The sequence below is a fragment of the Anomaloglossus baeobatrachus genome, chromosome 6 (genome assembly GCF_048569485.1).
Source record: "Anomaloglossus baeobatrachus isolate aAnoBae1 chromosome 6, aAnoBae1.hap1, whole genome shotgun sequence".
NCBI lineage: Eukaryota > Metazoa > Chordata > Amphibia > Anura > Aromobatidae > Anomaloglossus > Anomaloglossus baeobatrachus.
The window spans coordinates 57,350,386-57,376,883 of NC_134358.1; the positions used below are offsets into that span (position 1 = coordinate 57,350,386).

At 44.4% G+C, this 26,498-nt stretch overlaps 1 long non-coding RNA gene across 2 annotated transcripts in view; it reads right to left on the minus strand.

Moving 5' to 3' along the window:
• LOC142317036 (uncharacterized) overlaps window positions 1–22,977 on the minus strand; it is a 407,707-nt gene extending 384,730 nt beyond the window's left edge. For both annotated transcript variants that reach the window (XR_012754660.1, XR_012754661.1), the window contains exon 1: window positions 22,695–22,977. This is a non-coding gene — a long non-coding RNA (uncharacterized LOC142317036). The remainder of the gene's footprint in view (window positions 1–22,694) is intronic.
• Window positions 22,978–26,498: the final 3,521 nt, after the last annotated feature.

Consider the following 26,498-nt stretch of genomic DNA (forward strand, 5'->3'; position numbering starts at 1 on the left):
ATATCGTTGATCGTTGACACGTCACTCCAAATCATAATGTCGTTGGTGTTTCATTACGCAGGTTGTTTGTCGTCCCTGTGACACCACACATCGCTGTGTGTGACACCGCAGGAACGATGAACATCTCCTTACCTGCGTCCATCGGAAAGGTGAAAGGAAGGAGGTGGGCGGCATGTTCCGGCCGCTCATCTCCTCCCCTCTTTTTCTATTGGGCGGCCGTTTTGTGACGCCGCTGTGACATCGCTGTGACACCGAACGCATCTCCCCCTTGAAGGAGGGATTGTTCAGCAGCAACAGCGACGTCGCTGAACAGGTATGTGCATGTGACGCTGCCGTAGCGATATTGTTCGCTATGGCAGCGATCACCACATGTCGCATGAATGACGTGGGTGGTTGCTATCACTTGCGACATCGCTAGCAATCTCTAGCGATGTCGCAGCGTGTAAAGCACCCTTAAGAGATTGACAGGTTAACAGGCGCGGGTACAGCTCCACTCCACCCACAGCTGTTACAGATAGATATTGGATGAATATCACCACTATTATTTGTTGAGAAAGATGCAGGATCAGTCCCTTTGCTCGTATCAAAGTCAGTGAGCCGGCCTATGATGAATAGGTATCTAGTGTCTTGGACGTTTTGCAGTACAAAAGATTTGGGTGCATATTACCCTGTCACCAATTCTAATCCTTCCTTTATTAGGTACAAACTAATGCTTGCCAAGAACATTGAAAAAGACCTGCTGTTTTGGAGATTATTTTCACAGTCATCCTGTCATCACTTAGGTATTTATGCATCTTCACTATTCCAACTTCCAACACATCATCTTCAGGAACTGACTGTTCATTTTCTGGACTAATATATCCCAATCTTTGAAATGGGCGATTAAAAATGATATAATTATTAGTGATGAGCGGGCACTACCATGCTTGGGTGCTCAGTACTCGTAACTAGTGCTGAGCGGGCACTACCATGCTCGGGTGCTTGGTACACGTAACTAGTGATGGGTGAGCACTATCATGCTTGGGTATTCAGTACTGGTAACTAGTGATGAGTGAGCACTACCATGCTCAGGTGCTCGGTACTCGTAACTAGTGATGAGTGGGCACTACCATGCTCGGGTGCTCGGTACTCGTAACTAGGGATGAGCAAGCACTACTATGCTCGGGTGCTCGGTACTCATAACTAGTGATGAGCGGGCACTACCATGCTCAGGTGCTCGGTACTCGTAACTAGTGATGAGCGAGCACTACCACGCTTGGGTGCTCGGTACTCGTAACTAGTGATGAGTGGGCACTACCATACTCAGGTGCCCAGTACTTGTAACTAGTGATGAACGGGCACTACTACATTTGGGTGGTCGATACTCATAACTAGTGATGAGTGAGCACTACCATGCTCGGGTGCTCGGTACTCGTAACTAGTGACGAGCGGGCACTACTATGCTCGGTACTTGTACTGAGCATTTCGATGCTCCCATAGGGATGACTCAAGTACCCGAGTATAATGGAAGTCAATGGGGAACTCCAGAACATTTCCCTAAAAAATGCTTGCGTGCCTCATTGGCTTCCATTACACTTGGGGAATTGAATTGCGTCCATCCGAGCATCCAACTGCTCATTTTGACTACAGAGCACCCGAGCATGGTAGTACTCGCTCAACACTAATAATTATATGTTTTTATTGTAAATAGTTTTTATGTATGAATCATATACAGTACAGACCAAAAGTTTGGACACACTTTCTCATCTCTAGAACAACTATTAAGAGGAGACTTTGTGCAGCAGGCCTTCAGGGTAAAATAGCTACTAGGAAACCACTGCTAAGGACAGGCAACAAGCAGAAGAGACTTGTTTAGACTAAAGAACACAAGGAATGGACATTAGACCAGTGGAAATCTGTGCTTTGGTCTGATGAGTCCAAATTTGAGATCTTTGGATCCAACCATCGTGTCTTTGTAGAAAAGGTGAACGGATAGACATTACATGCCTGGTTCCCACCGTAAAGCATAGAAGAGGAGCTATAACGGTGTGGGGGTGCTTTGCTGCTGACACTGTTGGGGATTTGTTCAAAATTGAAGGCATACTAAACCAACATGGCTACCACAGCATCTTGCAGCGGCATGCTATTCCATCCGATTTGCGTTTAGTTGGACCATCATTTATTTTTCAACAGGACAATGACCCCAAACACACCTCCAGGCTGTGTAAGGGCTATTTGACTAAGAAGGAGAGTGATGGGATGCTACGCCAGATGACCTGGCCTCCACAGTTACCAGACCTGAACCCAATCGAGATGGTTTGGGGTGAGCTGGACCACAGAGTGAAGGCAAAAGGAACAACAAGTTCTAAGCATTTCTGGGAACTCATTCAAGACTGTTGGAAAACCATTTCCGGTGACTACCTCTTGAAGCTCATCAAGAGAATTCCAAGAGTGTGCAAAGCAAAAATCAAAGCAAAAGGTGGCTAATTTGAAGAACCTAGAATATAAGACATATTTTCAGTTGTTTCACAATTTTTTAAGTATATTATTCCACATGTTTTAATTCATAGTTTTGATGTCTTCAATGTGAATCTACAATTTTTAGAGTCATGGAAATAAAGAAAACTCTTTGAATGAGGTGTGTCCAAACATTTGGACTGTACTGTATATGAAGAAAGAGACAGAGTGAAAGAATAAGGGAGAAAGAGAGTAAATGCAATATCACAGAAGTTCTAAATTAGTTTATGTGTGTTTATGTTTGTGTGTGTGTGTGTGTCTCTGTGTCCGCCATAATAATTTCATTAAATAGCCCTTGAACAATTTTAGAAAATTGCCATTTTATTGGAGCAATTCCAAAGTAAATATGGCAGTAAATATTATTGAATTTTTAATTAAATATAAAATATTATGTTATTTTTAATTACATTTTAATGAAAATATGCCAACACAAAACAAATATAGATGAACAAAATGAGCTGAAAACGAATAAAGTCATTTTTATAAACCCATGAATATAAAACAATTCATAATGCTCTAAAATATAAATCTTCGATAAACTTTAATAATATCTTAGGTTTCTTCTACCCATACTGGAAACAATAAAACAGTTGACATTTACAGTAGTTCTGGGGGAGCTTAGTTTCCCAAGAAGGTTGTTGTTACAGTCTATTGTCCAACCCAATTGAACAGATACATCAATGTCTTAACTTGTGCACATGGAAGTATTACAGGCCTATGTGGCATCGCAGCTATAAACTATTATAAGTCTATATAATTCTTTGGTATTTTATATGAATTTCTAGGAAAAAAATGTGTCACACTCCATTGGATAACATATTGTGGAAATAGACGTTTTTCTTCTAAGAAATAATAAGATGGTTCAAGGACAAACCACCTAAATTGGTTCTGGCTTTTACAATGAAAGCCTATGGAGCTTTAGAATGGGACTCAGAATAAAGGCCCCGTCACACGCATTGATTTCGCTAGCGATATCGCTAGCAAGCGTACCCACCCCTTCGTTTGTGCGTCACGGGAAAATCGCTGCCCGTGGCGCACAATATCATTCGGAGCTGTCACACGGACTTACCTGCCTAGTGATGTCACTGTGGCCGGCGAACCACCTCCTTTCTAAGGGGACAGTTTGTCCAGTGTCACAGCAGCGTCACTAAGCGGCCGCTCAATAGAAGCAGAGGGGCGGAGATGAGCGGCCGTAACATCCCGCCCACCTACTTCCTCCTCATTGCCGGCGACCGCAGGTAAGCTGTTGTTCATCGTACCCGGGGTGTCACACGTAGCGATGTGTGCTGCCATGGGAACGATGAACAACCTGCATCGTCAACAATCAACGATTTTTTGAAAATGAACGACGTGTCAATCATGGACGATTTGGTGAGTATTTTCCATTGTTAACGGTCGCTTGTTGGTGTCACACGCAACGACGTCGCTAACGATGCCGGATGTGCATCGCGGAATCCGTGACCCCCGGCGATATATCGTTAGATACGTTGTTGCGTGTGATGGGGCCTTTAGACTCCATTGGCATTGTAAAAAAGATTTCCGGTTCACACAAAGAGCATAGTGGAATCTGGCTGGTCGGAACTGTGGCGAGTCTGGTGATGTCACTGAGAAGAGGAGTAGGACAGTGCTGTATCCTAGAAAACGCTAAGATAAGTGCGTATAGTAATACACTCACACTACACATAATATACATATACACAAATTTAGTGAAAAATATAAGTAGAAGAGCTACTCAAAGATCCGTTTACGAATTATTCAGAAGAATTCATTCATAGTAGTAATAATTAGAAAACAGGTATTCAGCAACAGGATATCAAGGACAAGACGAAGAGATGCATTCAGAACCATAAAACGTATTCCAGTCCATCCCAAAAGAGCTAATCCCTCCTGTCCCTCCTGATCTCAATAATTGATTCACTAGACCAAACATTCAGTAAAGAACTTTAAAAATTTACATAAATATTAATTTTACGTAATTAAAAAAAACACATCCAAACCTTTTTTTAATTTATAAGGACGTAGACTGATTCCTGTTGTGTTCCTTTCCCTGAAGACAGTTCTCGCATTTTTGTATTGCCATGTGAATTGTGTCCTGTGTCTTTGTAAATAATGTATTATGTGAACTGTGATGTAATGTGTAATTTAAAGCAGTATTATATGTGGTTGTTGGACTATAGACCAAGAAGTAGTTAAGTGTTGGGACTAACCCAAAATGGTAGGGGTTAGTTCATAGAGAAAAAGACAGCTTTCTTCTAGCAAGTTAATGAAGATCCAGGAAGTGGAAGAAATAGACGTATACTGTAGTCTTTAGGTCATCAATGCCATATGCAGAAGGTCGAGAGGGGTAATCCCGGCACACAGTATATGAAAGAAATGGTAAGTCCAGGTATAGTATGCTTGAAAAAAATTTTTTCTTTATTTTTCACCAATTATTGTACTGCCCGCCCAAAGTTTCGGCTCACGCAGGAGCCTTCATCAGGGGTCAAGAGCACTAAGAAAGGGAATATGGTATACAAGGAAAAAACAAACAGAAACAATATTTACAAAATGCATCATGACATTACATCAAAGAAATTATAAGGAAAAAAAAACCTGTTGAGGACTATGGGAAAGATATGAAACTATTGTCGTGGTGTGAAGGTTGACCTAAAAGGATCTAACCGCTAAGTGAGAAGAAAAGAAAATCCTGTGAATATGAAGGGTGAAGAAGAGGGGGGGGGGAGAGAACAAGGGAAAGAAGAAGAGAATGAAAAGGTACAAGAAGGGACCTGAGGAAATATAGAGAGAGGGAGAAGGAAACAGGGAAAGGAGAGGAACTGGAAAGTGTGGAGTAGTCAGGAAGCAAGAGAATTACTGGAGAACATACCCGAGAAATTGGTAATGGTGAGAAATCATGTAGGTACAGCAGGACCTGTGAGCGAGAGGGAATTGTAGGAAAAGAAGAGAAAAGAGAATATGCATAAGATATCGCATAGTGTAATTAAGGGGGTGAAAAGTAGTAGGACCATGTTTGACTTACTTAGTGTAGTCAGCTAATGGGTTAATCCAACAGGAGGAAATGGTTGCTACCGAAAAGGTAGACAAGGTAAACCCTAATGTGAGAATATGTAATTAATACAGGTGAAACCAAGAGTTAAAGGGACAACAAGAAAAGGGGGGGGCAAAAAAGGGGGGTTGTATATAACGGTACATACCGAAAAGGGGGTGGGTTGTAGATGATGTGAAGGGGCTCACACGGTAGTTTGGGATATAAGGTGAAAGCTGCCAAATGAGAACAGTATAGGTAAGGTAGTATAATATAAAATAAAACAGAGTCTAAGGATGAGAATACATACCAATGGGACAATGTCATGTATACTACGATTATCAGTCATATGTAGTATGACAAGTAGGTTGTCAAAATGACGTCAGTGTTGCTAGGGAAAAAAAAGGGGGGGGGGGGATCATGACTATAATGGTATGTAAAGGGCAAAGAGAGAAAGGCAAGAAAAGGGTAGGAACATACCTAAGAGCACTTTGGGTAGGAACATACCTAAGGGCACTTTGGATAAAGGTGAGAGCACCAGGAACAAGCCTGTAATGTATCAAGAAGTGAAGTAAAGTAAAGTTAGTCACATGAAAAAAGTGAGCAGAGTGGGGCAAAGTAAAGCATCATAGCAGAAATGTCTTACCTAGAGTGGCATGGTAGTATGGTAACTATGTGGAGGGAGCCCAGGGACTGTGTAGAGAATGAGCCTCTATATACAGGCACCAGAGTAACCATTGGTGGAGTGTGAATCGCCATCAGGTGTGGGGGGGGGTGTGGTGATCACTGGGTGTGTGCATGACGCGCAGCCGACGCCCACCAATGGGCGGGGTATGAGCGGTCGGCGCGTGCCTTGTGCCCCCACTCAGGAGTGGCAGTGTAAGTGTGAAGCGTGTGCGTGACGCGCGGCCCCCGCCACGCCCACCGTGGGCGGGACATCGGCGGGCGGCGCACGCCAGGCACACACAGAAGGATATACGGAAGCGGAGATGACAGTTGGGCGTACTCATGACGCGCGGCGACCGCCTCGCCCCCGTGGGCGGGGTATAGGCGGGGGACACGCGCCAGGCAAACGCCCATACTGTGTGATTATTCAAGGGTGATGACGCGATGATGACGTGCATGCGCATGCGCGTTGCACAGTACCCATTCCACGCTCCACTGGAGCGTGGAATGGGTACTGTGCAACGCGCATGCGCATGCACGTCATCATCGCGTCATCACCCTTGAATAATCACACAGTATGGGCGTTTGCCTGGCGCGTGTCCCCCGCCTATACCCCGCCCACGGGGGCGTGGCGGTCGCCGCGCGTCATGAGTACGCCCAACTGTCATCTCCGCTTCCGTATATCCTTCTGTGTGTGCCTGGCGTGCGCCGCCCGCCGATGTCCCGCCCACGGTGGGCGTGGCGGGGGCCGCGCGTCACGCACACGCTTCACACTTACACTGCCACTCCTGAGTGGGGGCACAAGGCACGCGCCGACCGCTCATACCCCGCCCATTGGTGGGCGTCGGCTGCGCGTCATGCACACACCCAGTGATCACCACACCCCCCCCCACACCTGATGGCGATTCACACTCCACCAATGGTTACTCTGGTGCCTGTATATAGAGGCTCATTCTCTACACAGTCCCTGGGCTCCCTCCACGTAGTTACCATACTACCATGCCACTCTAGGTAAGACATTTCTGCTATGATGCTTTACTTTGCCCCACTCTGCTCACTTTTTTCATGTGACTAACTTTACTTTACTTCACTTCTTGATACATTACAGGCTTGTTCCTGGTGCTCTCACCTTTATCCAAAGTGCCCTTAGGTATGTTCCTACCCAAAGTGCTCTTAGGTATGTTCCTACCCTTTTCTTGCCTTTCTCTCTTTGCCCTTTACATACCATTATAGTCATGATCTCCCCCCCCCCCCTTTTTTTTCCCTAGCAACACTGACGTCATTTTGACAACCTACTTGTCATACTACATATGACTGATAATCGTAGTATACATGACATTGTCCCATTGGTATGTATTCTCATCCTTAGACTCTGTTTTATTTTATATTATACTACCTTACCTATACTGTTCTCATTTGGCAGCTTTCACCTTATATCCCAAACTACCGTGTGAGCCCCTTCACATCATCTACAACCCACCCCCTTTTCGGTATGTACCGTTATATACAACCCCCCTTTTTTGCCCCCCCCTTTTCTTGTTGTCCCTTTAACTCTTGGTTTCACCTGTATTAATTACATATTCTCACATTAGGGTTTACCTTGTCTACCTTTTCGGTAGCAACCATTTCCTCCTGTTGGATTAACCCATTAGCTGACTACACTAAGTAAGTCAAACATGGTCCTACTACTTTTCACCCCCTTAATTACACTATGCGATATCTTATGCATATTCTCTTTTCTCTTCTTTTCCTACAATTCCCTCTCGCTCACAGGTCCTGCTGTACCTACATGATTTCTCACCATTACCAATTTCTCGGGTATGTTCTCCAGTAATTCTCTTGCTTCCTGACTACTCCACACTTTCCAGTTCCTCTCCTTTCCCTGTTTCCTTCTCCCTCTCTCTATATTTCCTCAGGTCCCTTCTTGTACCTTTTCATTCTCTTCTTCTTTCCCTTGTTCTCTCCCCCCCCCCTCTTCTTCACCCTTCATATTCACAGGATTTTCTTTTCTTCTCACTTAGCGGTTAGATCCTTTTAGGTCAACCTTCACACCACGACAATAGTTTCATATCTTTCCCATAGTCCTCAACAGGTTTTTTTTTCCTTATAATTTCTTTGATGTAATGTCATGATGCATTTTGTAAATATTGTTTCTGTTTGTTTTTTCCTTGTATACCATATTCCCTTTCTTAGTGCTCTTGACCCCTGATGAAGGCTCCTGCGTGAGCCGAAACTTTGGGCGGGCAGTACAATAATTGGTGAAAAATAAAGAAAAAATTTTTTTCAAGCATACTATACCTGGACTTACCATTTCTTTCATATACTGTGTGCCGGGATTACCCCTCTCGATTGAATAATTCCTTTTCCCCGAGCACCAGGACTATAGCAGTGAAGCACAATTTATTCTCTACTGATATGCAGAAGGTGACCTGTGGCACCAAAAGAAGACTCAATTGAGACACCATGATCCTGAAGTGTTGACTGAGGCAACTAATGTGAGACAACACTGATGCTAGAGAGTGACCTTCTAACAATGTGGCCCTAGGCAGAAGAGTCTGGAAAGTGAGATTTTAATGACAAGGCCCCAAGCATCAAAGGTAAAGGGTTGAAATAGACTGATACGTGTATGGAGTCGATTTTCCTGAACAGAGTCTCCCCAAGCGCCTGGGAGCACAAGGCTGTTCTCTGACACCACTGGCAAAACCTCTACCCCTTCTCTATTAGGTAAAGAGATGTGGATATAGATGAATCGAGGAGCATAAGGCGGGCTTTACATGTTGCAACATCGCTGCCGATATATCGTCGGGGTCACGTCATTAGTGACGCACATCCGGCGCCGGTAGAGACATCACAACATGTAAATCCTAGGTGCGATGATGAACGAGCACAGAAGCGTACAATATCGCTGATCTGTGTAATGTCATTCATTTCCATAATGTCGGTTCGACCGCAGGTACGATGTTGTTTTTTGTTCCTGCGGCAGCACACATCGCTGTGTGTAAACCAGCAGGTGCGACAAACATCTCCGTACCTGCGTCCCACCGACAATGTGGAAGGGAGAAGGTGGGCTGGATGTTACGTCCCGCTCATCTCCGCCCCTCCGCTTCTATTGGGCGGCCGCTTAGTGACGCCTCTGTGATGCCGCACGAAACGCCCCCTTTGAAAGGAGACGGTTCACCAGAGACAGCGACGTCGCTAGGCAGGTAAGTCCGTGTGATGGCTCCTAACAATATTGTGCGCCATGGGCAGCGATTTGCCCGTGACGCACAAACAACGGGGGCAGGTGCTTTCACCAGCGATATCGCTAGCGATATCGCTGCGAGTAACACCCCGAAGATCCAAGTGTTGTGGGAAAAATCTGTTGGCTCAGTGTGAAGTTGGTTCTCCACTAATGCCACCAAAGAACTAATTTCCGACTTGGGCCTCACATTTATCTGAGGTCCCTAAGGACCTTATCTGTATCCCTAAGGACACCTCAGCTTCTGGAAGAAAGCCCCATGCTAATGAGGTTGAAAGGACCATGGTTATTAACAGAAACAAGAAGCATAGGGAAGTGTGGCTGCTGGTCCAGCAAAACCAGCCTGGAAGGGAAGAACTTGAGTGGCAGGTGACCTGGGGTACCAAGATTTACTTTGAATGAGAAAGGGGCTTTGGATTTGAGTTGGAGGAGAAGAATGAATATAAGAACTATGTTAATGCTGGCTTCCTCTGATGCAGATCCAGTTGTTCATGTAAAATGGGCAGCCCTTCCCAGCCTAAAAAAAGAGCCTGCAGCCTCCCCTGAATTGGCATATCCATTAGATTGACCAATTCTTGTACTTTGCCCAGCTCTTCCCAAATCCTATGGTGCAATTGGGGTATTATTTTGGGGGTTTGATGTCAGCTGTGCAGTGTTAGCTCCCATCAAGCCCATGGTTAGTAATGGAGTGATTTCTTTCAGACACCCCCATTACTAAGCCATTAGTCACTAAAAAACAAAAATACACTCAGGAAAAAATGCTTAACTTGAATAAAGACTCTCCCACACAACCCCTCATTCACCAATTATTATCAAAAATATTCCCTTGAAGTTCCGTCATAGTCTATGATCCCCAAATGAAGCTCTGGTAACTGAGAATAGCAGTAAAGTACAGCTATTCATAGGCGCTTGGTAGTGACGACAACTCTCAGCAGTGTCGTCGGGTCTCGCTGAACCCAACACCTGTGAATAGCTGTACTTTATTGCTATTCACATTCAACAGAGCTGCACTTGGGGATCATGACTACGACAGGAACTTCGTGGGAACATTTTTGATAATAAATTGGTTAACAAAGGATAATATATAGCAAAGCTGGAATTGTCATGGGACCTTGTGTGAATTACATCGGACCTGGGTCTTTGGGATTAATAATGTGGTGGGTGATTTTTTTTGTATTTTATGTCAAATAAAGGATTTTTCCTGTGTTTTGTTTTATTTTGTTACCCTTACAGATTAGTAAGGGGTCTCAGACACCTCCCATTACTAATCTAGGGCTTAGTGGCAGCTGTGAGCTGTCATTAACCCCTTACCTACTGCTACTGCACCAGGGCAATTGGGATGAGCCAGGCAGGTAAAGTTCTCGAATGTTTGAATCTAATGGATGCTATAATTCTGAGTGACTGCAGGCTGCTATTTCTAGACTGTGGAAGTCAATAACCATGGGCCTCGCCAGCCTGAGAATACCAGCCCACGGCTGTTTGCTTTATCGTGATTGGATATTAAAATTGAGATGGACCGCATACCGTGTTTTTAAAGTTTATATTTAAATACTTTAAAAATGACCCACAGAGGGGCCTTCAAATTTTGATATATAGCCAAGATAAGGACATAGCTGGGGGCTGCAGCCTGTAGTAGTATGCTAGATCTGTGCTGGGTATCAGAATATGGAGGGACCCCATGCTAATCTTTTTATTTATGAATTTATTTTTACACCAATATAGACATGCACACAGTGTCTATGTTTGTTTACAGCTAGACATGCTGTCACACAGGGTGGGGGCACAGTCTGACTTCAACCAATCAGAGATGCAGGGACTGGTGGTTGGCAGGGGAAGCAGTGCATATGTATGAAGGATAATTAGTGGCCTGGAAGTAGAGGTCTCTTGAGAGGTCTTTCATAAACTGGCCCTTAAAATGATCCTGCAACAAGCTAAGGAATTTTCGTTCCTTTGCAGTAGATGCAAAATCACTGTCCAAGTCAATATCTGGGTAGATAATATCTCACATAATCATTACTGTAGCTGTCTGTGCAGGATGCATCATCTGATTATATATTAAACCCTTCAAATCCTCAGTGATGTTGAGGTATTGTCACGCTCCCCGGGTCCCCTGCTCTGCTCCCCGGCTCACCTGCCACGCTCCCCGGCACCCCTGCCTCGCTCCCCGGTTCTTCGGTCCGGTGTCCGCCGCTCCCCGCTCTCCAGCCTCCATTGCCTGCGCTTCCCAGGCGTCCTGGTCCCCGCTCCCGGCGCCCGTCGGCTTCTCAGCCCCAGCCCGGCTCTGCTGCTTCCTCCTCACCGCTTCCTGCTCTGGCTTCTGGCACCCGGGCCGCGCGCATGCGCATTAGGGCGCGCGCGCGGTCATTGACCCTTTCTTAAAGGGCCAGCGTCCACTGACAGGAAATGAAGCACACAGGTACAGGGTATAAAGGGGTTTAGTGTCCAAGTGGGCGGGGCCTGTTCTTCGTGTTTCCCAAGCTAGGAGTCAGGTCTCCTTGTGTTCCTGTGAGATACTCACCTCTCTCTCTTCTAGAGCCGATCCTGCCTTGCCATCCGGTCCTGCTGAATCCCGAACCCCGAACGCTGTCTATCTGCCATCCTGACAGTCCGTACCATCTCTGATCCCTGCAGTGACCCATCATCTCGCTCCCACGGTTCCGGACCCCGCCTGACATCATCTCGGCTTCCGAACCTGAGCTCCGTCACCCGGACTACCATCAGTGACTCCGTGGTCCCAGGGACTTCACCATTCTACTCTGTTGCACGGACTGTCCTGCTACCTGTAGTGCTCCAGCTACCGGACCCCTTATCATCATCAAGGAGTTCAGCCCAGTGGATCCACCTCCTGGGTCTGCCCGTCCACCTGGCCCTAACAGGTATCTATAGATTATGCCAAATTTTGTCAGTGTTTGTCTCTGTTAGTAATTACAGATGAGTGAATTAATTCAAGTGAAATCGCAAATCTTACATCATACATAAATTTATATCGTCTAGAATATGAATCTTTTACCGCAACCACTATTTTGCCGAACCTTAAAAGGCTGGCAAATGGTTAAAGAAAAAAAACAAAAAACATCTCATCACTTACCTGACCCACAGCCCCTGTAGCTTGCCATTCAATCCTCCGCATCTGTCCTTTTCCCTTCCACCCATTCTTTTTAGCTGCTACCCTCCAGGCCAAACTGTGCCAATACGTGCATTATGATTTCATGACTCCCTCACTCGAGTGACAGCACAGCCTGAAGTAACATCCAAGTCTAGTCAAGTCAGAAATCTTCACCTGGAGTACTGGGCTCAAAGAGACTGCGTGCAGAGGAGGAAGGGGAAAAGAAGATTCCGGCACTTTACCCTCCTCATCCCGATTGAACTGGTGCAGAGGCAATCAGGTTAATATAAAGGGTTAATGTCAACTGTCATTTGTCAAAAATCACAGTTGCCACTGAGGCTAGTTTCACACATCTGGCTTTTTGCCGGTTTGCCGGATTCGGCGGACTCCAGTACAGTGTGATACAGTACAATGGCAGCGTGGCAACTTCCGGGTCACATGCTCTGGTCACATGACAGCATGTGACCGGAGCTTGTTGCGCTGCCATTGTACTGTATACACTGTACTGGAGTCTGCCGAATCCGGCAAACCGGCAAAAAGCCAGATGTGTGAAACTAGCCTAAGCCCTGGATTAGTAATGGGGAGTGGTCTATGAGACCTCCTCATTACTAACTCTGTAAGTCAAAAGAAATAATCACAAAGCACAAAGAAAAATCCTTTATTTAAAACACAAAAACCCTTTTTTTTCTCCAATTTATTAACATCCAAAACACATAGGTCTAACAAAATCCACACTACTACATCCCACAATGATTCTAGCTCTGCTACATAGTGAAGTCGCAGAACATGGGCACATTAAAGAATTTGACTGCTGCAGCTTCAGGCAGACACTGACTGAGCCACAGCTGTGCAAGGCTGGAGGTTCCCATAGTACCCCACCTGTAACCGCAGGTAAACTCACCTCAGGTGAACTCAATGAACTCAGTGACCTTACCTCAGAGAGTTTAAACAGACTTGCACCTCCTGTTAAAAACACATGTTTTTGGCAGGAGATGTAGATTTCATGCTGGAATTGAAACATTAAATTCCTGCATCAAATCTGTATCTCCTCGCAAAAATCACGCATTTTGCCAAGTGGTGGTTGTCTGATTTTTTTGTAGCATACATTTGGAGGTGGATACTGCCTCTATATTTGGCTGAGTATTCCTCTCATCTATCTAAGGTTCTTTATCATTAAAGAAAACTCCTAAAAGCCCTTTAAATTTGTAGGCCCAAGAGTGGAAAGTTAAGATTTCAATTTCATAGTATAGGAACCCATGTATGAGACTTTTTTTTTCATGGCAGATGGGCAAATTGGTCAATTTGAACCCTAACTACCCAAATTACAAAATTCTAATTTTAATTTTAAATTATTAATTTAAGAGTAACGTGTTTAAAAATTCATATATTTAAAGTCCATATATCCTTTATCACAATCACTATACTGCTGCATTTGGTTGACCTCTTGCCACATTTTAAATAGTATTCTGTAGTAAATTCTGTAACTCACCTCTATATACTACTCCTGATTTCCTCAGTAGGATTATATATTGGTAAAGCTAATGTATCACAGATCATATGGTTATATATTTTAATTTAAAAATTTAGATAGGTATCATGCAGAATATCAATGTGTATAACGTATTATAGATTACCTTTTTAAAGTAAAGTAGGAAAAAAATAAAACTTTTTTAAACTCAGTTCTTATTGTAATTAGTGGAATAGTAACAAGCAGATTGATGAAGATATTTTACCTTCTGTTTGCTCTTTTGATTGTGGTATTTAATGTTATGTTTTCAGGCTGTAGTTTTGGAAACACATTATCCATGCATATCCCAATGAGCGCATACAGATTTGTGGTCATAGATGAGCGAACCTTTGGAAGTTCGGTTCGGAGGGCACAGTTGAACCTTACATAAGGTTTGGTTTGTGACCCTGACTTGATCCGAACCTCAATGGAAGTAAATAATTGGGCAGTTTGTGTCTCCACTCACATGCAGCCAACCATAAGCTAAACACTTCCGGGGGCGGGTGAACGGGGTTTTTTGATTTTTTTTGGTGTGCACATCACATCTGATCATGCTGATTTTCCCCACCAGTTTAAGCTCTTCAAACACTGCATGCGGCTCGCACAGGGATGCGCATCAATCATACCCAAGCACAGCTTTGCTTGTGTGAGTGGTTTGCATTCGTAACTAATTCAATCTTTGAACATGTACTTTGTTTTTTTGGTCGGTTTCCGAACCTGAACCTCGAACCTCAGGTTCATTCATCTGTACTCACCTTAATGATCATTCTAAATTGGAGATAGTTTCAGATGTTGACATGATAGAAAGTCAGAGATTCAGATCAAAAACACTGAAAAAATTCACAAGAGGGATGGCAGCCAGTGCCCTGTGCAACAACATGCTTGTCACAGGCAATCTGCATGCTCCTGAGGAGGGTGGTAGAGATATAATTGAATTGTGGGATCTTATCATCATCTTCAGAAAAAAGAATTCCTTGGAGAGATTAATGGACAAAGGCAAACTACCTTAGATCTCAGGAGATTTCAGGATTGTAACCCCCGTGCATTCCAAAATTGATACAAGTTTTAGATACCCTCTGCCTAATATTTTATTACTCAAAAATTTGAGACCACAGTGATCATTTGACTAAATTGTGCCACATTTATTAAACTCACATACCTTCTAATAGGTTTAGTGCATTTTGACTGACCTAAAGTTCTTATCTGATTGGTCTCTTAAGCCAATTAGTATTTTTGGTAATGTGATAAAAAAGATGAACATAAAGTAAGGAAAAAAAAACATTTATAATGAGTATTTTTTTAATGGGCTTTGGCTCGATCTCAAGCCATGTCAATTTGATGGATGAGCAATCTGTAGAAAGATTGATCTTATTCAAGTCTAGATAAGTCAACCGGAGTATTCACCACACCACCATTATTTTGATTGTATCAAGCCATCGGATTGCTAGTTTCCTTTTCACCTTGTTCCTTCTACTTTTATGACAATGTGTCTAAAGTAGGCAAGTCATAGCTTGGTGATCCTTGGTTTGAGTGACATATCTGGTTAAATTTCTTCCAAAATTGATTTATTTCTTCTTCTTGACATCCATGGTATTGATAACATCCTTCTATTGCACTACATTTTGAAGGCTTCAATTATTCTTCTGTCTTGTTTCTTTATCATCCAGGTTTCACAATTGTATGTTACCAGATAAAAGATAAAACTATGTACTAGCCGTGTCTTCATTGCTAGTGAAATGTAACTAGATGTAAAGACCTTGTCCAGTGACTTCATGATTGATTTGCTCATAGCTATTCTCCTACTGACTTCTAATGTCATTACTACATCTTGAGTAATCATTGATCCGAGTGGTTTGAAGTCCTCTACAACTTTCAATTCGCCAACAGTGTCTCAGTCATACCTGCCAGTAGGCAATATCTTTGTCTTCTTTGTGTTTAGTAGCAGTCCCATATTGGAGCTTTGCAGCTTGACTCTCCATAATTTTCTCAGTGGGCTATAGTCAGCAGTGAGATACTGCAAAGATCTGTGTTAGGACCGATTTCTTTTTTAAAATCTCCTATTAATGACCTTGTGAATGGCCTTGAGAGTAAAGTATCAGTCTTTGCTGATGACACGAAAACTATGTAGGATATTAAAAACTGATGTTGATAGTACAATATTACAAAACGATCTGGATAAGATGTCTGAGTGGGCAAATGAGGTTTAACGTTGATAAATGTAGAATACTGCATCTAGACCAGAGTAATCCCATTGCTGCATATACATTAAATGGAAGTAAACTTGGGACTACAGAAAAGGAGAAGGACTTGGGGATTCTGGTTACAAATAAGCTGAGCAGTAGCACTCAATGTCAGGCAGCAGCTGCAAAAGCAGAGCCTGGACGCCTATCTTGAAAAATTTAATATTACCAGTAGGTAAGGTATGTTGTAGCGTGTGACAGCGAAGTGCAATTGCGATTGAGCGAAAAACCGTTCATCGCATGCACGTCGTTCATTCCTGACGAATTGAACGTCAGATTGTTCATCGTACCCGGGGTAGCGCACATCGCAGTGTGTGACAACCCGGGAACGATGAACAGATCTCACTTGCCTCCTGTGGCTCCCGGCCCACAATGCGGAAGGAAGGAGGTGGGCGGGATGTTTATGTCCCGCTCAGCTCCGCCCCTCCGCTTCTATTAGCCGGCTGCTGCGTGACATCGATGTGACGCCAAACGTCCCTCCCACTCCAGGAAGTGGACGTTCGCCGCCCACATCGAGGTCGTATGGAAGGTAAGTATGTGTGACGGGGGTTAATCGTTTGTGCGGCACGTTCAACAAATTGAACGTGCTGCACATACGATGGGGACATTGAAAATCGCATATGATATCGTATGCGAAATTGCAATGTGTAAAGCAGGCTTAAGTCCTCAGTTCAGGCTATTGAGCATGCTCCCACAATTAATCCTAACAGCCTCTTTGCACAGGTACTTGGACTTCGTGCTGTGTCTAAGTTCTGGGATGTGCCTACTGAGCATGCTCAGGCAGATAGTCTGATTTCTGAGTCTGTTGTTCAGGCCACTGAGCATGCTCAGGCACTTAGTGCATCAGAGGCTAGGTCCAGTAAGGACCTCACTGAGCATGTCTGTGAGGTGGCAGGCCCTGATAGGGCAGAGGAAGTCAGGTGTCATGATGACGTGGCCACTCCGGACTGGCTCACAGAGGCCCGCCCCTATGATCTGGCACCTCACCATTGGTCGTCAGACGATGACTGGGGAAGTGTTTGGGGCGTGGCTGCCATGAGGTCATCAATGACGTGGCAGTTCCGGATAGGCCGCTGGTGACGTCGCTGATGATATGGCACTCTATTGGACCTTGGTGGTTCCACCCTGGGTTTGGGGTGGATCTAGGTTATATAAGGCGCTGGAGACAACATGGAGGTGCGCAGTCTTCATTTAGAGTTCATGGTGGCATAAGCTTTGTTGGAAGTGGTAGGTAGGACTAGGCGAACGGTGCCTGTCACGTCAAGATTCGTGGCTCAGCACATCAGGGTCAGGCGCCGTGCTTACTTGCTGCCGTTCCAGTTGTGCTATAGCAGTCCAGTGGCGTTAACTGGACTGCGGCTGCTGTGTCACCTGTCCGTTTGTGCCTCCTACGCACACGGACAGTATACCTGTTGCGTTACCTGTCCGGTTGTGTTCCCTACGCACACGGACAGCATACCTGCTGCGTCACCTGTCCGAGAGTGCCCTCTATGCACACGGACAGCGCATTTCGGAACCCCTGTGGAGTTAACAGGGTGTTCCTGGATTGGGTGTGTGAACCCTATTTCTCTCCTCGGCATCCCAGTCAAATGCTACTGGTGTGACTACCTGGTCTGATGTGTCCTTCACACAGGTGGCCAGTCGAGTGGTGACCAGAAACACTAATCGAAGGACTGCTCGGCCTGACGTGCCTTACACACGTGGTTGACAGGGTGCTGTCGCAGCGGTCTTCTCGGTCAATGCTAGCTGGTTACCATCCGGCCTGACGTGTTCCCTACACACATGGTCGGAGTAGCGTCCGCTCCACCGAAACGCTAACTGGCTTGTCGTCCGGTTTGACGTGTCCCTACACATGTGACCAGTTCCCAGGTCTCCTGGGTTTTCTCTGAGTCATCAGCTCTATAGTCCCCGCCTAACCCACAGGGTGCCAGCAGCTCCATTGCCATCTGGAGCACGGTGGGCCCCAACTGGCGATTGGGACATATACCCTCTGGTCCTAATCTACCGGTTCCCCCGTAACACACCCCTCTATAAATCTCTTGTAAGGCCACATCTAGAATATGGGATCCGGTTTTGGGCTCCACATTTTAGAGAAGATGCAGCTAGATTATTACAAGGAATGGAAGGCCTCCCATAAGATGAGAGGTTGGAAAAGCAGGGCTTAGAAAATAGACATTTCAGAGAATATATTATTTCTAAGCATAAATATTTGTGGTCAACACAAAGAATTGGCACATGATTTATTCCTCCCAAAGACCACACAAAGGAAGAAGGGACACTTTGATATCAGTTTAAGAAAGAAGATTCAAATAACTATATAGCAAAGGGTTCTTTACTGTTAGAGCAGTCAAGCTGTGGAATGCCATTTCTGTAGGAGGTAGTAATTAGTGATGAGTGAGTGTGCTTGCCACTGCTTGATAGTCAATAGAGCATCAGGGTATTGCGGACCGTTTATTGATCGATTATCACGAGTGCATATGCACCTTACCCGAGTCCCTGCTCGCATTTTTTGCGGCTGTTGGACACCCAATAAACATACGAGGATTGCTGCCAATGCTAATGCTATAACCATGTTGGCATTTTTTTAAACCCCTTCACGACCAATGACGCACTGGTAAGTCATTGGTCATGTTGCGGTAATCACCACCGGATGCTGTGGTGAGCTGGTGGTAATCCCCGCACATGTCTGCTGATTCGAACAGCCATCATGTGGGCTAACAGGTGCGGGTGGATCCGCGATTCACCCACACCTGCTTGCCACTTAGATTGCACTGTCAAAATGTGAAATCGGGATTTCAATGGGCATGGCAGAAACATGCCTTTCCCCACCACCATCTGCTGCTCCATGTTGTGACCACAGGGAACCGATGGTTGCCATGGTAGCGACGGGTCATGTGATGACCCCTGTCACTATCATGACTTAGTTCCTCTAATAGCAGACAAACCGGCGGCTCTTAAAAGACAGTACATATTTACTGATCAGAGCTGTGCAGCTCTGATCAGCAGAAATCAGACTGTGGATCCATAAAATCCCTTAGGGGGACTAGTAAAGTAAATATGAAACTATCTATATATATAATTGCCTTATTCTGTCTGTCTGTCTGTCTGTCTGTCATGCTCCAAAATTGTGTCCTTACGGTGACACAAAGCTGATTGGCCGCTGGGCTCGCCATGGCCCCGCCCCCCCACACGGATTGGCCTCTCGCCCCGGCTCTCTGCAGGCCCCGCCCCCCTCACGCAATGCACGCTCGCTCTGGCCCCGCATGCATTCCCCCAACTGACACGGATCCCCAGGTGAGTACACACACACACACATCAGATCACACTCACTCTCACACACACCTCACACACACATCACATCCACACACTCACAACATCCTGGGATATCGCTTGCTTCTCGGCGGCGGTACTGTGCTGTGAGCTTTCAGGACCTGCCGGAGGATCACATGGCCGGAAGCATGTGGTATCTCCGGATGTTGTGAGTATGAGCGCCTATGTGTAATATCGTCAATGTGTGTGCGTGAGTGTATGCGATCGGGTGGGTGTGAGTGTATGCGATCGGGTGGGTGTGAGTGTATGCGATCGGGTGGGTGTGAGTGTATGCGATCGGGTGGGTGGGTGTGAGTGTATGCGATCGGGTGGGTGTGAGTGTGAGTGTATACGATCGGATCTGTGAGTGGCGGCAGAGGAGCACGGCGTGCTGGAGGAGGCTGGGAGGAGAGAGGCTGATCCTGGGGAAGGCTGGGAGGGGGGAGGCTGAGAGAAGAGAGGCTGATGTTGGGGGAGGCTGAGGCTGGGGTAGGCTGTGAGGAGAGAGGCTGATGCTGCGGGCAGAGAGGCTGATGCTGCGGGCACAGAAGCTGATGCTGCGTGCACAGAGGCTGATGCTGCGGGCACAGAAGCTGATGCTGCGGGCACAGAGGCTGATGCTGCGGGCAGAGAGGCTGATGCTGCGGGCAGAGAGGCTGATGCTGCGGGCACAGAGGCTGATGCTGCGGGCACAGAGGCTGATGCTGCGGGCACAGAGGCTGATGCTGCGGGCACAGAGGCTGATGCTGCGGGCAGAGAGGCTGATGCTGCGGGCACAGAGGCTGATGCTGCGGGCAGAGAGGCTGATGCTGCGGGCAGAGAGGCTGATGCTGCGGGCAGAGAGGCTGATGCTGCGGACACAGAGGCTGATGCTGCGGGCACAGAGGCTGATGCTGCAGGCACAGAGGCTGATGCTGCAGGCACAGAGGCTGATGCTGCGGCCAGCATGGGGGATGGAGCACTATGGGGGGTGCGCAGCATGGTGGATGTAGCACGATAGGGAGTGCGCAGCATGGCGGATGGAGCACGTTTGGGAGTGCGCAGCATGGCGGATGGAGCACGTTTGGGAGTGCGCAGCATGGGAGATGGAGCACGATGGGGAATGCGCAGCATGGGGGATGGAGCACGATGGGGGGTGCGCAGCATGGGGGATGGAGCACGATGGGGGGTGCGCAGCTTAGGGGATGGAGCACGATGGGGGGTGTGCAGCTTAGGGGATGGAGCACGATGGGGGGTGCGCAGCATGGAGGATGGAGCACAATGGGAGGTGCACACCTCCCCCCAACACACACACACACGCGCACTGCACAACACACACACACTGGGAAACACAAACACCACCCTACACAGACACCCACACACACAGACAACGCTGCACACACACAACACCCAACACACAAACACCGCGGCATACATAAATATACGCACATACCGCGCAACACACACACTGCACAAAACATACCTCCCCCCAAAACACACACAAACCACGCAACACACACACAATGCTACAGACACACAGCGCTCCACAAACAACGCAACACACACAATGCAACACACAAACAACACCGCTCTCACCCCCCGCCACACCCAGACAACACCCAGAACATGTACAGCGCCCTACACAAACACTTGGTAACTACACACAACAACATATATATATATATATAACAAAAATCATACATTAACTACACAATACGTAAATTCTAGAATACCCGATGCGTAGAATAGGGCCACCTTCTAGTACTATATAAACAAGTTTAAAAAAATAATTCACCCCGTTGAAAATTAAGCAATAAAAAATATACACATATTTGGTATTGCCGTGTTTATAAATGCCTGATCTATCAAAATATAAAATCAATTAACATGATTGGTACACGGCATAGCACCAAAAAAATTCCAAATGGCAAAATTAAGTTTTTTGGTCTCTGCAACACTGCATTAAAATGCAATAACAGGCGATCAAAACAGCGCATCTGCCATAAATGGTATCATTAAAAACACCAGCTCAAGATGCAAAAATAAGCCATCACCTGAGCCCCAGATCCCAAAAAATGAGAATGCTATGGGTCATGGAATATGGCGCCATAAGCGCATCTCTTTTTGGACAAGCGTCTGAATTTTTTTTACAACTTAGATAAACGTAAAGCTATTCATGTTTGGTATCTGTGAACTCGTACCGACCTGAGGCATCTATGGGCACCTTATTTTTCCCATATAGTGAACACGGTGAATAAAATAGCCGCAAAACAATTTTGCAATTGCACATTTTTTTGCAATTTCACCGCACTTAGAATTTTGTTCCCGTTTTGAAGTACACTATATGCTCAAATTAATGGTTTCATTCAAAAGTACAACTTGTCTAGCAAAAAATAAGATCTCATATGGCAAGATTGATAGAAAAATAAAAAAGTTATGGCTCTTAGAAGAAGGGGAGCAAAAAAAACGGAAAAAATTGCCCGGGGTGTAGGGAATTGTTTATGTTTGGCAAAACATTTCCCAACAAATGAGCCATAGGGGTGGATGAAGAATCACCCGACATGAGGCTGAGTCAATGCCTGCACTACTCAAAACTATGATCAAAAATAGGAGGAAAAGAGTATATGTGCAATAGAAATTTTCTTTATTATAGATAACACCAAAACAAAATAAGACATCACAGATAAAATCTACCAGATGAAATATGGGGGGATAGAAATATACAGTATATAGGTATATGGGTCACAACCTTTTCTACAAAACACTTGTTCACCTATAATCCATACAAAGACAGAATTAAACCTAAAAATATCCAATATTAGGATATAGAAATGTCAATTACTGAATGTGTAAAGGAGAGGAGAAAAAGTCCTAATAGGTAGTTATTGTGACCCATAAAAAATGTTAAAGTGCAAGTGCATAAGGCTGGACCAAAACCTCTAGATCATCATGAGATCCCCAGACGCAGATGAGGAGGGAAATCATGCTGATCACTGAGAGATGTGCCACTGCAGAAAATATTGCATATAAATTAGTACACACAGGGAAGATATATCAATTACAAATCGACAAGTAATTATATGGTGGACCTAGAAAAAAGCTGTAGGGCAGAAGGTCATGTACATTACCTAAAGTGCTGGTGCTGGGGAAATGACAAAGGTCCAGTCTTACATCAAAAAATCCCCCTGGGTAAAAGACAGGATCACCACCAATGCGCGTTTCACGAGGTATTGTTGCTTTTTCAAGGAGGAGGACCCTTGTTTATGTTTGTAGATTCCATCAGCAACCTAGGAGTCAGAGATGCATCCAGGCATCTTCCTCATGTCATTCCCATTCCATTTGAGCACTGTTTCCATCCATATAAGTAATTTTCCTGCCCTCCCAACCCTCCTGTTAGTGTCTTCCATAAAAATGCTTCATTTTCCCATTGACTTCAATCATACTCGTTACTTGACTTGAGCCAGTACCAGCATCTGACCTGATCAATTCATGTGCCAAGCACTCAACCATTTTATTGCTCGCTGTTAACGAGTACTAATGACAGACAATATAACAGCTTTTAAAAAAGAGCTGGATGCTTTCATCAGAAAAAATGGCATTGTGGCTTATACAGTAAATAATTTAGTAACAAAGAATGTATAATGATGGATAAAGAATGGACCTAAGTCTTTTTTCAACCTATCTAACTATTAAACTATGTAATGAGTTCTTCAGTCCATCTACGCTTGTTACTATCATTGTTATATTGTCTGCGTATTAAAGATTGTTGATAATTCATCCAGCATATTTGATTTTTTCTTCTTTTCGCAAAGTCCAACCTTCTAGATAATCTCTTCTGCATATAATTGAAGAGAAATGGTGCTTTACTTTGAACCATGCCATGTCACCGTGTTCTGTTCGGACTTTTGCTTCTTTGTCAGTGTAAAGGTTGGTAATGAGATCGATAAGATGGTTCGGCACACCCATACAGACCAAAAGTTTGGACACACCTTCTCATTCAAACAGTTTTCTTTATTTTCATGACTCTAAAAATTGTAGATTCCCATTGAAGGCATTAAAACTATGAATTAAAACATGTGGAATGAAATACTTAAAAAAGTGTGAAACAACTGGAAATATGTCTTATATTCTAGGTTCTTTAAAGTAGCCCCCTTTTGCTCTGATTACTGGTTTGCACACTCTTGGCAATCTCTTGATGAGCTTCAAAAGGTAGTCACCGGAAATGGTCTTCCAACAGTCTTGAAGGAGTTCCCAGAGATGCTTAGCACTTTTTGGCCTTTTGCCTTCACTTTGCGCTCCAGCTCACTCCATACGATCTTGATTGGGTTCTGGTCTGGTGACTGTGGAGGCCAGGTCATCTGGTGTAGCACCCCATCACTCTCCTCCTTAGTCAAATAGCCCTTACACAGCCTGGAGGTGTGTTTGGGGTCATTGTTCTGTTGAAAAATAAATGATGGTCCAACTAAACACAAACCGGATGGAATAGCATGCCGCTGCAAAATGCTGTGGTAGCCATGCTGGTTTAGTATGCCTTCAATTTTGAATAAATGGCCAACAGTGTCACCAGCAAAGCACCCCCACACCATCACACCTCCTCCTCCATGCTTTCACGGTGGGAACCAGCCATGTAGAGTCCATCCGTTCACCTTTTCTACAAAGACACGGTGGTTGGATCCAAAGAGCTCAAATTTGCACTCATCAGACCAATGCACAGATTTCCACTGGTCTAATGTCCATTCCTTGTGTCCTTTAGCCCAAACAAGTCTCTTCTGCTTGTTGCCTGTCCTTAGCAGTGGTTTCCTAGCAGCTATTTTACCATGAAGGCCTGCTGTACAAAGTCTCCTCTTAATAGCTGTTCTAGAGATGAGAAGGTGTGCCCAAACTTTTGGTCTGTACTGTACTTCATGGTATTCCAAAGTTTCCGGTAATCACTACAGTTAAAGTCTTTAATTTAGCCAATAAAGCAAAAATAAAGCTTCTTGTATTCTTAAAACCTTTTCATTATCCATTTAATGTTAACAATCACATCTTTTGTTCTTGGTGCTTATGCCAGCTCCTTGTGAAATTAAGGCTGTAGCTTTCTTTGTAGGGTCTTCAGTAGTATTGTTTGGCATGAAGTATGAGCGCAAGAGTCCGATAGTTTCCACAGTCAGTAGCATCTCCCTTCTTCGGAATAGGAATAAACACTTGAGCCATTTACCAATTGTCTATAGCTTTTGTCACAGGTATGTGATTAGCTCAATTGCTGCTTCTGAAGACTTTATTAGTTCTATTGCAATATTGTCACATCCTGGGGCTTGATTTTATCTTTCTATAGTGAGCACATAAAGATTAAATATACACAGTTTATTCATTGCAATGAATCAATAAATATGAATTAATATAGATATGTGCCCTTGGAAACATTAAATACTCACCACAAAAAATATATATTTTTATGTATATACAACTAAAATTAATTATGATAAAATAGGTGGTGAGCATTTCACAGATGAAATTTCACAAAATTGTGTCAGAAAGGGATATTGATACTATATTGACGGTATAAAAATAAAAAAATATATAACAGCTAGGTATAAAACATAGTCATACCGTAATATGAATTAAATTCAATAAATATTTATATGAATCTAAATATATAAAAAGCAACATATAGATCAAGACCACAGGACCCCATTGTGTAGTCTGCTCACAAGCTTTTTCCATTCCTTGAAAATGCTTGTGAGTGAAACGTACGTTGGAGTCCTGAGGTCTTGATCTATTGATTGTATTACCCTGCATGGTATATTCTTCACTTGATATATGCAGTGTATATTGATCATATAATTATTTATTGAATTTAATTCAAAATACTGTTAGAATATATTTTATACCTACTGTTATATCTATTTTATTCTTTATTTTTTATGTAGACAATATTGTGAATTTTCATTTGTGTACTTCTCCCCACCTATTTAAATATATATTTTTTTTAAATTTATAGCAATAAAAATATATATTTTTAATACCATTGTTTCTGTGGTTTTTCACATTTTTGTAGTGTATATTAGTAATATTCATGTGAATATACCTTCAATAATGATATGTACACTGGAGATCAAAATTAGAGAACATCACACTATTTACTAAATGTTAAGGTCATTGTGTCGTCCTATGTGATTATATCCTAACATGAGTAAACTCGCCGTATTTTAAGCTTGTTTCTTAAAACAATGTTTCTCTCAAATACCTTGTGTTGGCAATAGTGCCTGTGAGAGGCGCTATTGCAGACCGCTGATCCCACTCCAGTGACGTCTCCGTCAAGTGCTCAACAAGCTGCACCCCTAGAACCCTGAAACCCTTTAACCCCTATACAGGGATTTGGAATAACACAGGGCCAAACGTGATCAATACCTGTGGAAGGCTGCAATCCGAGAGAGTTGTAGTCAGGCAGGGTCAAACCATGAATTGAGGAACAGGAACAGAATCGGACGGCCAGGACTTAATCAGAAAACAAGCAGAGGCCAAATGCGAATCGGGCAATGAGGTACATAAACATCAGGCAGGAGATGTAGTCAGGAAACAAGCGGTAGTCAGCACACAAAATCAAAAAACAGAACTGAGCGGAACAGGAACCAGAAGTTCAGAACTATGTCTGGCAGTGGTCAGCAGACACGAGGGGCTTAAAAAAAGGGTGTGGTGTCTTCCCATTGGTTGTAGCTGAATGATGTTACTTCAGCTGTGAGACAACAACCACCTACAGTTAGCCATTGGTACTGCATATCTCAAGGTAACCCTGCCTTGTGGCTGTGCGGAACCTGCAGCCATCGGCGCCGCTGTCATCGACTCCTCTCCCATCAGCACCACTATCTACGAAAGGAACACCGTGTCACCTGGCGATGAGAGTACAAGTTGCTGGAGCAGACTCCGGTGGTGACGTAACAGCCGTGTGC